This window comes from Megalops cyprinoides, chromosome 7, assembly GCF_013368585.1.
Source record: "Megalops cyprinoides isolate fMegCyp1 chromosome 7, fMegCyp1.pri, whole genome shotgun sequence".
NCBI classification, from domain to species: Eukaryota; Metazoa; Chordata; class Actinopteri; order Elopiformes; family Megalopidae; genus Megalops; species Megalops cyprinoides.
In genome coordinates, this window is record NC_050589.1 from 38,041,439 (window position 1) to 38,053,227 (window position 11,789).

Genomic DNA, 11,789 nt, shown 5'->3' on the forward strand with positions numbered 1-11,789 from the left:
TTAGGGTAAACAATATGGCCACTGGGGTATTGATAGGGCCTTGCTGGGTGGTTGCCAAAGTGTTGCTAAGCGGCTGCTAGTGTGTTGCTAGGCGGTTGCTAGGCTGTTGCTAAGTGGTTGCTAGGCGGTTGCTAGGGTAAACAATATGGTTGCTAGGGACACACCCACCTTTGGTGAGTGTTGGGTCACATGACCCAAAGCAGCATATCAGGTCCCATGGCTATTGGTCAAACGGAGACCAAGTGGTAAGACTTTGTAAAATGAACTGAAGTGAATGGGAGGATGGAGGGACGAATAAATGAGTAAAAGATGAGTGCAGGTCAGTATGGCTTTCAATGAGTGTTGGGTGGCATGACCTGAGGCAGCATATGAGGTATTGTCACCGTAGGCTGAAAGGTGACTGAGCGGTAAGACTTTGAAAAATGAAGTGAAGTCAATGGGAGGACGGAGGGATGAGTGAACAACAAAAAGACAAGTGTGGGTCAAAACGGTCTTGGATGAGTGTTGAGTGATTTGTCCTGAGGAAACATGTGAGGTATGGTGGCTATGGGGTGAGAAGTGGCCGAGTGGGAAGGCCATGAAGTTTGAGGGGGGTGATTTTGAAAATGAATGGGAGTGTATGGGGAAAAAAGGGATGAAAAAACGAAAAAAAACTGGAGAACAAGTGCGGGTACAGCTTAGCTGTATACAAGCAACCCAATCAGGGTCAAACCAGATGGGTCACAGTTGTTTTGGGGTCAATATCTCGAAAACTGTGGGAGGAGAAGCGGGAAAAAATTTGGTGGAATAAGAATAAGAAGAAAAAGAAGAAGAAACTAGAAAAGTGCATTTCCTGAAGAGAATGCAGAGTGTGACTGCAACTCGGCAGCGAAAACGTGGTTATGTATATGAAACGATCGCTAGGATGCGGCTAAGTTGTTGCTAGGCGGCATCATGCTTTGGGGCTGCTTCTCTTCAGCTAGGTGAGGGGCTCTTGTCAAGATAGATGGGATAGTGAATAGCTCCAAATATCAAGATATTTTGGCACAAAACCAAGGCATGGCTTCAGAAAAGGAAAATCAAAGTCTTGGAATGGCCCAGTCAGAGCCCAGACCTCAATCCCATCGAAAACCTGTGGAATGACCTAAAGCGAGTTGTACACAGGAGATCCCCTCGCAATTTGAAGGAACTTGAACTTTTTTGAAGAAGAAGAGTGCAGTGTTTCCCCACACATAGATTTTACTTGAGCAGGCTGCCCAGGTATATTTGGTGACCCGTTTTAGCATTTTTTTATTTATATTTTTTTATCCATCCGAGAGAACGATGCCATCCGCAATCAATTAACTAGTGGACAGTCTCACTCTACCCCTCCCGTACCTGTTCATTCTGCTATCACGAGAAGGGTCTACTGACAATCGCACATGCTCTGCAGAGAAACAGAGAGAGAGAGAGAGAGAGAGAGAGAGAGAGAGAGACGTTCTCTGGTACTACATTAGAAGACGCAGACATGGTGGATATTTTACAAGCACGGACCAGTTAAAGTAATTCCTTTTCTCCTTATTGTGTAATTGTTCTCTCACTTTTGTAGTAGCTTCAAACTCTATGAAAGAAAGCGGCAACTATGCTGCGTTGGTAGCTACAAGACTCAAGAGTGTATTCAGCACACATGACTTGACCATTGCACAACATGCAGCAAAGTTGTCCCGGCTAAATATAAGAAAGATTATAATTTGTTTTATTTTCGGGCTATGGCAGTTAGAAAGACACAGACTAACTTTAGCTAAGGTTAGACTACTAATTTTTCATGCATTTACTCAGCAGATGAGTATTCAAAACTATTTTAAGAGAATACGGCGTGAGGAAGAGAGACACACTGCACCACAGGTAACTTAGCCAACGTTAGCATTTAGTGTGAAATGGCTAAATGCATAAGCCTCAATAATTACATGTGAAATTAACAGAAATATTCAATAAACCAAAACATTGTGCTAAAGGTCACACGTATTTGTTGTTTGTCACATGTAGTAGACCATTTTTGTGCCGGCAGGTAATGCCGGCCGTTTCCGCCGGCTATCACCACAAGTATATTTCAGACCTATGGGGAACACTGTGCAAAGTTAATAGAGACTTACTCACAAAGACTTTCTGCTGTAATAAATGCAAAAGGTACTTCCACAAAGTATTAGTTGGGAGGGGTGTGCAGACTTATACAATCAGGGTGTTTTAGCTTTTTTTTTTTTAAATGTTCCTAATAATTAACTATTTGATTTTTCTATGGATTTTTGTTTGTTGGAAGATCATATTACAGATGGAAAAAGTCTGACACTTACATTGTTGTTATTTCTGTCTTTACATTTCAAAAACCTGCAATTTCATAAGGCTGTAAGACCTGGGTTTGATTCTGAGCTGTGTCACTCATTAACAACTTGTCAGGTGCCTGCAAATTGTTTGGATGATGTCAGTGGAAACAGACATATAATGTATGCTATAAGAATTATAGTGTTAAATACACATTATTCGCATTATTTGCTAAAAATTCTTCTGTCATTGTGATGGAGAAGGAAATCCTTGTTCCTCTGTGAGACAACTATCATAGAGGGAATGGCTACCCAAAAAAGTAGCATAGTCTCTCCATAGCCTTTATACTTATTCTCCATATAGACCCTTGCCTCCACTCATATTCTCTCACATACTGCAACTTCAGTAAAGTAACCTTAAGTTTACAGAGAACAAATGTTTGACTGACTACCAATCTTTACATTTAAGTGATTTATATCATGAACAGATGGTCCAATATAAGATCTTAAGAGTAGGGGTCGACCAATATGGTTTTCTCAAGGCCGATACGAGAATGATTAGGCCTATCTGTGACAAAAAGAGGACGATAACCGATATTTCACGTTTTTAACGTTTTTCCTGTGTGAAAAGAAATAGGCTGTGACAACATGGACTTTCATGGACTCTCTACTTAGTCATATGTTTTCAGGCATAAAGTTAAATAAAGAGCAAAAAGATCAAATGACATATATATAGATATATAAATATATAAATAGATATAAATAGATATATAAATAGATAAATAAATATCTCAAAGATATAAATAAACTGAAAATTGCAATAACTAAAATGACCACACTTGGCATTACAGATTATCTGTGAGGGTCACATTTGAGCTGCAACGTGTGTGCGATGTGTTCACGTTCAAATGAGGCGGTGTACGAGAGACAGGGCCTACTGAAAGGGAGCCAATATTGACGTTGTGGGTAAATTTCCCTATGGTTATCTTATTTTGGCAACGCAGCAGATGCATATCGCTATTTCAAAAGCATTCAATTATCAGACGAACGATGGCTATCACTGCGTAAGAAATAAAGCGAATTGATACATCATTTAGGCTGCATTTTTCATCATAAAGTATGAAATATCAAACCTTGAAATTAGCCTGCGAGTCCACATTTTTTCTGAAGCTGCGGGGAGAGTCATTTCTGTGAACAATGGACAGCTCATACAAAAGTAGGGTACCGTGTGGAAGGATTGTGATAAAAGTTAGCGAAAATACTATTAAGTGCAAAATGTGTGCTGCAAATTTTTATTTTAATAACTCGACTTCCATGATGATGAGGCCAAATGAAGAAACATCAAAGCGCCAAACGGATATTTTCAGCTTTGCCGCAACGTTCCGACATACAGTGCAACCGCAAGCGAGCTTTAATTTCGTGAACAGATGCTTAAATGACTGTAATTCAGAAGGGCTGTGCTTTAGGGTAAAATTCTTTGAATGTTTCGTTTGAAAGAATGCATATACATTACTATTTGTTAAATGTGCAGTGTCAAACTGTTGCAACTTATAGCATAAGTGCACCAATTAGTCCTTATTACAAGTCCTTATTTTTTTATATTCCTAGCTTGTTTTATAGCTTAAGCGTAGACTACTTATACTGCTTCAAAAAGGTCCACTTAGCTTAGCGCAATTTGGTGAACGGCATGGTTTGAGCAAAACGACCCTTTTACTGGATACTTACCTTCTATCCTTGTTTCCAACAGCAAGTCTGAGAAATCGTTTGATTTTCAAGGTCAGATAACGTTGTCTGTCTCGGCCAATGAGGGAATTTTGTAGAATGTTAGCCATACTAATATCAGTTTTTCAGACAGAGGAGATGCGTCGGCATACTACACGCGTTGCTTTTTGAAGTTTTTTGAATCGGGAATTCAGATAAAAATATACCGATGACCGATAATCAAAAATTTGCAAATTATCTAACGACCAGATAATCGGTCGACCCCTACTTAAGTGTGCTTCTTGGCTAGGTTTACTTAAATTGTTAAAATGAATAAATCAAACACCAGTTTCATATTTTTCAATGTTTTAAACATTAAGACTTTTTCAATGTTTTAAACATTAAGACTTCAATCTGAACCTAGGGTGGATTAAACAACAAATCCAAATCATATTCATATACATTTTATGGTTAAAAAGGCATACATCTTAAAAAGAGCTCAGACAGAGGGTTTTGCATTGCTAGCTAACTATGTAGGTTCTTTGATAGAAGGTAATAGTTTTTGATTATGGCCTATAGAATTTGATATGGACAGGAAATTTAGAATCTTATCTATCACAGGCACTGATGACAATTCCTTTAAGTGGATACCCTAAACCCCATACCACATGTGTGAATAGTCTTTTACAGCTGTTACAAACATAGTAACAGATAGTGAACACACACCATATTTCTCTTTCAAATACACATGCACTGATCGCTCACTCCCTCTATTTCTCTCTCTCTCACACACACACACACACACTCACACATGCATAATTTCTGTCGCTCCCTCACATACTTATTAAACCCTAAACACAACAACCACGCTGCTATACCCAGTTCTACTCTCTGTCTGTCTGCCTCTCACCCTCACTCTTTTCATCCCTCTCTTCACGGCCATACACACATTAATCCCCTGGGACTGAACAGGCTCTGTGCATTTACTGTGACAGACAAAGGGAGAGTCAGTGGGGGGGAGGGGAACCCACAGACAGACTGTTTGGGGTGGGGGATAAAACGTGTACATAAGGGGGGAGATGAAAGATCTGGGGGTGAGGAGTAGGGACACTGAAGTATGAGACCCAGGGGTGGGCAAGAGTTGAGAACAAAATATGGAGGGGACTGAGAGGAAGGGTGGGAAAAATGTGTGTGTGAAAGACAGAGAGAGAGTGAGAGATAAAAGAGAGACAGGAGGGGGCATGCACACAGAAAGGGAGTGTGTGTGTGTGGGGGGGATAAAATATGTGTCAGTGTTTGTGTGAATGAAAGCAATGACTATAGCTAAATTTCTGCCTGAACAAAAACAACTCCAGTTTAGACAGGGGAAGAGTAGGAGAGGAACAGAGATAAATAGAGATGAGGAGATAACCTTGGAGGGGAAAGGAATGGGAAGACAAAATGAAAGAAGTCATTAACTTCTGTTGGCAGTGGTTTGGTTCTGTCCAGCTACAATACTGTACAACACAAGACATAAAATACAAAACAATGTTCTATGTTAAGAACAGCCACATTTAGCTATCTCACTCAACTAATTTATGTTTTCTAAACTATGATTCAGTGTCTTAAAGAGGTCACAAATAAAAAGTTGTTGAAAATGAAATAAGGACAGGATTGTGGGAAACCGTTCTCTGGCACAGACCTGGTTCTGTACGGCCTAAAAGGGAGACCAGGAGAGGGGCACTCCGGTAAGCTTGTTAAAGCCTTGTTTGCTAGCCCCTCCTGATGAATCATGTGAGCACAGATTCCAGCCTTTCTGAGGGTAAGTTGGATAGAGAGATTAGCAATTCCCACTGCAGACCTAATGCAGGGCATTATAGGTATACTGCAGCCATTTGAAGCAGATATCAAATCCTGTTACACCATGATTCCTGTTTACTGAGTGTAATTAACTTATAAACCCAAACCCACCAATGAAGGAGGGTGTCAATGGGTGTGTTTAAACAAACAGTTTCAGTAGACTTCACTATTTAATGAAATCACACCACTTAACCCCCAACCCCAACCTCTCAGTTCTACTCCAACCCTGTACACAACACCACATTTTACACCAGCCCTAAACTTTCACTTTTTTAATTATGTAACCATATGTACCTGCATTGCAGTCACACAATAGTATGGGGCACCAAGGGTACTTCTTTAAAAATAAGACTTTGCTTACCACTGCCTCCTTACTTCACAGTATCAGTCAACAGGTAAATGTAACTGCCATTGGAAATATATGTCATTGCTGTAAAGTTTTCTGGAAATAAATGTAATTTGTTACTGGAAAGTTCTCTGCAAAAACCTGGATGAATGAATCATGCATGTAACAGATATGTAGCCCTTAAAGGCTGATAATTGCTTGATAAATGCTTGGTACTATAAGTCCAATCACAATTTTTACCTGGTTTTTATTTTCTCATGTTGTGTGACTGCTACACAGTGAATTGCTGTAATTGGGATGCAGCTGTTATTTACAGAGGAAGATGGAAGCACCAGTCTGTCTCCACAGGACAGGAGGCAAACAACAGACATGCATCTGCTATGCAGTGAGTCAGACCTACAGTACAGTTGCATTTCATTAGCTTGCGGTGCTACACTATGGCTTCTAATGTATGTTTTAAGGTTCTGTTGTTTAGGCTACTCTGACCAAGTCATGTCAATGTAGGTTATGATTCTGACCTTAATGAGAGACAAAGAGATGAAATATAGATATCCTTTTCTTAGAAAGTATCTGTGATATTGTTTTCTTTTTTCTTTGACATATTATATCATGGTATTTTGACAATGAGGGGTCATGGCAATAAAATCTTTTGATTGAAACTGAACTGGAACAGGGATACACCCTAGGGAAAAAAGTGGTAAAAGAAGGGTATGAAGGTATGGTAAAAGAAGGTGACAGAGAGGAACACCAAACAGATCATGAGGAGAAGACTGGGAGGCGATACAGAACCTGTGAAAGTAAGAAAATAAATGGAATAATGAAAATGAGAGGCAGAGACAAAAACCAGTGTCTAGTACGTCTGCCAATGGTGTTTAAGCAACATTTTTGGCTAATCAAGGTCAAACAGGTGACAATGAGTGTTTATATAAGCACTGAACAGCACTCACATTGCACTATTCTGAGAGTGTCTATCTTGTACTTTTTAACAGCACATGTCATCTAACATAGGTGTACAACTAACATTACCTGATGACTAGCTAGGAAGAGCTGGAGGTAACATACCACTAAAAACATCTTGCCTCATTACCTGATGTACTATGCTGGCTATCTCTGTACCTAAGCACACTGAATATTGTTTAAGTGTGCTATTTTATTATTGATTTATCATGAACAAATTTCTATTGATATTTGGTTTCAGTGACAGCTCAGCAGCTATGTTTTATGTATGATGGCAGCTTTTTTCTTTCCACCAATGACTTGAAAGTATTGCATGCAAATGGATTACATTTTCTCTTTAGAGATACAAAGAGCTTCTATAATATTGGACATATTGCATTGATGCTGTAATCCTTGCATGGTCACTTTGTCATTCAAATCTGTCATACATTTTGTCTCTTCCCCTACTGATCTGTCTCCAACTGCCTTTATACATTATAGGAATGTATTACTAGTCACCCATGTGCCGTGTGCAGTATATCTATCACAACAGATACACTATATGTGCATCAATGGATACAATGTATATTGTTGTGATGTTTTGTATCACGCTCTGTACTTTCTCACTGTGTTTGTCTCTCTCTCTACCTCCAGGCTTAATGTCCCTGTAAATTCATATTCCTAAACCCACACACACAGAGTCATTGTCTGAAAATACAGAGGAAAAACTCTGGTGCAGAGACTGAGAGAGACATGTAATGACAATCCGTAATTCATTAAAACAAAAGCTTTGTAAATTAAAAGCCAAATTAACTGAACCTACAGTACGTAGGCAAACTGCAACACTTTGTGTTTAAGACTATAGATGTAAACAAACTGTATACAATAGGGAGACTAAAGTCCAGATTCAACTGCAATACTGCAAGTCCTTATTTTTCAGCGACTAATTAAACCAAGTGTTTTTTATCTATTCTCAATGAACAGTAGGCCTTTGTCATTTCTAAAATCAATGAAAATGTTCAACAAATGAATACCTGCCATACTTAAAGCACATACTTAAAGGCAAAGTGAGTGCCAACTAGACTGAGTACAGGCCTAATTCACCTACCTTCAATTGAGCTCATAAATAAAAACTCGAATTTATACTTTGAACAGTGATAGGGCGATTAACACGCAGCACAATAATAAGGCACATAGCCAGAACACGCAGAAAGAGTAACAATGCCGATGTAATGAGACACAGAATTATACATGAGAGATTCACATTGCTGAAAGTCATTAACATCAAATACTTCTCATCTTAATATTTGACTTTCTCTAAACTCCAGTTGCTGACAGACACTAACAGATAGTAACGTGAAATTGTAAAAGGCTTCCCCCATTTTGTTTCGAGACAACTATCCCAGCCGCCAGATATACGCACGCCGTCGTCTGACACCAACGTTTTCATACACGTATCACCCCATTCATCACTCCTTGTTTCTCACTGCGTAAGCTGCCGATTATACTATATCGTTGATATACAGTACCGCATGCTCCATCCCAATGTTATAATGCAGAGATACCGGTAATTGCAGCCCATCCGATTGCAGCACATCGTTGTAGTGCGCGCAGTAACATTGTTATTTGTTTTCGACGCAACCTGCGCCCCCTCCCCCTTTTTACTTACTCTTCTACAACATATGTACACAGCTTTCTGGCACACTAGCGAGCTATCATCGGATACTGTGCAACTGAGTTTTAAAATAATACTCATATGTAACTGTGTTACTGAATATAATTGATTCCCACCATTTCCCTTCACTTCGGTATTGACTAACAACTAGTTACCTAATGTTGCCGACTGCTAACTAGATAATGTCTGCATGACGACAATGCAGTACTCCAATTTTTCCCTTGACTCGCTGACTGGCTTCTGACAACGCACAGACATCAATGTATCCAGACAGCTAATTCTCTGGAAATAATACTGGGAACGTCATGTCACATGAACATCCCGAAATTAAACACGACCAAGAACATCAAACACATATATACACATACAAACAACACATAGAGGCAGGGGACGCGCGCGCCTGCAGCAGCCAGCAGGTTCAATACATAGCGTTAATGGCTTCATTTCAACACAACGTCTCTTATATTACAGTAGCTAACTGTTAAACATTTAGTCGATAAATATATAAATGCGCAGCTTCAACGTCGGCTCCCTTGCAGCAAACCAGTTAAACGCTGCCAGCGTCACCATTCGCTGGATAACTACCTAGCGAATTCACGTTAACGTCTAATAAATGCACACAAATCAAATTCGCAATAGCTGGCTCACTAGCTAACAGTGAATACGCGACTTACGTTAGCTATAAAACAAAATTAAAGGCATCAAAAAATAGCAAGTGGAAATGAAAACATCACAATGACAGCTACTCACCAAGCTATGTGCAGCATCTTCGCGTCATTCCTTTTTGTGATTTAGTCTCGCAAGCTAGCCAGCTAGCTAGCTAACTACTGGGATCTCGCTTGCCGGTGCGTCTACAATGGCTATTGTTAACTAGTCTAATAATAGGTTAGCTAGCTAGCTGGCGATACGTTTTTATTCCGTTACCCCCTCACTCCAGTTATTTAAAATATTGGATCTTAGCCCATTCTCCAATATTATTGTCTGAAAAATTCTCTATAGAAAAATAAACGCTCTATCGATAATTAACTAACGTTCATGTCTTTCGATTAATTTCAGTGTTTTTAACTGACGGTAACGTTATCTAGTTAACGTTAACAACGGTTACCAAACCTAACGTTACTAAATCCCCACACCAGCGTCGATTTTCGGTGAATATAGCTAGCATTAGCTACACCGATAGCTAGCTCGCAACACGAGTCTCCTTAACTCTGCTATTGAAAAACATTATTAGATGTCGCTTGCCGTTGTCTTATCTTTTAAAATATATACTTCAGTATATTCGTTCATGTACGTGTAATTGTAAAATACACGCCTGTCCGACCGCTGGAGAGTTGGATATGCCTTTGCGTGCTATCGATAGTCCAAGCTTCTCTCTGTCTGTATGACAGCCGTTAGAAGAGAACAGCTTCTCTCGCGACTCACGCTCGCGATCGTGCGCGTTACCGCTCTGCTGCTTAACCGCGACAATTTATTCCCGGGGCGGCGCCGACGCACGCGCAAATGACACCGTCTCTGCCGTACCTGTAGACGTTGCTCAGTACATCCCTAATATTACGATTAACAATCAAATTCAGGTAACGATAACGACAAAGATTACGATTATTTTTTGTATTAGTAAAAGTGGTTCTTAATCACCGCTCAATCACAAGCCCAAATCACAACTTGTCCAACGGTATCAGTTACAGCAGGCTAATTATTGATCCAGGTATCTGTGTTAATAACTACAACCTTTTCTGAACATGTCGCATTACAAAGTAGCTAAACATTTGATCTCATGAAGATTATATGTCTCACCTCAACTGTGTAGCACTGTCAGTGTGTTCGGTGTTATTCTAACCTTTTAGCCTTTAGAGATGTAATAGGAAAAAAAGTATTTTAGGCCGTTAGTCTTACTATGACAAGAGATACAACATGAGCCTATTCAAATCATTTGCATGGGCATGATTACCCCTATCACAACCCTCAGATAGCACTGTGTTGAACAGCACTACACTTCAGTGTCCCATGGGCAATAGTGTATCTTGGTGGCATGAGCAGGTGGGTATGTCACCAGAGGATTGTACATCCTTTCAGGGATACTGCTGTTGTACCTCTGATCAATCCTTAGCCTTAATTGCTTCGCCAAATATTCAACTGTAAAATGTGTGTAATATAAAATAAAACACAAATGATGTGATGTGATAAGTGGGGGACTTGAGAGAACCAAAGTCATGTTGCCTGGTTGCACCTGCACCAAAATGTGGCTTAGGTTTCTGTTGTATTTGCTGTTTACTGCCTGTTCAAACAGTTTCAGTTTTTTGACATGCACAAAGCTTTCATCAAACTCAGTTATTGCATAAGGAACAGCCATGAAATGTTTCTACATTCAGACTTGACTACTGGAGGATATGGCTGATGATCAGTGATGTGCCCTCCTGACACGTTTTTTTTTATACAAAAAACTTCCAATGGGTAAAAATTATACATAGAAAGCTGAGAATTGTCTGAAATGAGTTAATAACAGAGACTGTTTTGTGATGTCCTTTCACTAGGTTACACCTGAAATGTATGTGGATAAAATGAAAAACAATGCTGTTACAGGATAGGAAGACGTTTTTGATGTTTGATGTCGTTGTTACTTTTCCGCATTTCAGTCGTTGCATCACAATTGTGTATATTTACAGTATATCTAAGCTTGAATAGCGCCACCTGATGGCCGTTTTACTCTTTTGCCGCTGTCCATGGTGCTTGTCTGCAGTCCTGCGTATTGTACTTCCCGCTTTGCAAATCAAGTTCATAAACCTAGCGAAGCAGGTTAACTAACTGCTGCACCGTAAGATCACTAGATTAATATTACTGAAATAAAGCAGCTCATTTACATAAAGCTATGTATTGCGAGTTTATGGAAAATACATTTAAATGTTTAAATAAAATGAAAGGAGCTATGGCTTTAAATACAAAAAGAACCATTTCAAAGATATTGTACAGCAATAAAAATTTATTAAGAACTATCTTGTCCCCACACAGATTTATTTGT

The 11,789-nt window shown here is 39.5% G+C and overlaps 1 protein-coding gene across 3 annotated transcripts in view; it reads right to left on the reverse strand.

Moving 5' to 3' along the window:
• Positions 1–10,196, reverse strand: part of si:dkey-151g10.3 (serine/threonine-protein kinase WNK2) — a 69,714-nt gene extending 59,518 nt beyond the window's left edge. For all 3 annotated transcript variants that reach the window (XM_036532624.1, XM_036532623.1, XM_036532622.1), the window contains exon 1: positions 9,524–10,196. The gene's annotated coding sequence lies outside the window, so the exon portion shown is untranslated. The remainder of the gene's footprint in view (positions 1–9,523) is intronic.
• Positions 10,197–11,789: the final 1,593 nt, after the last annotated feature.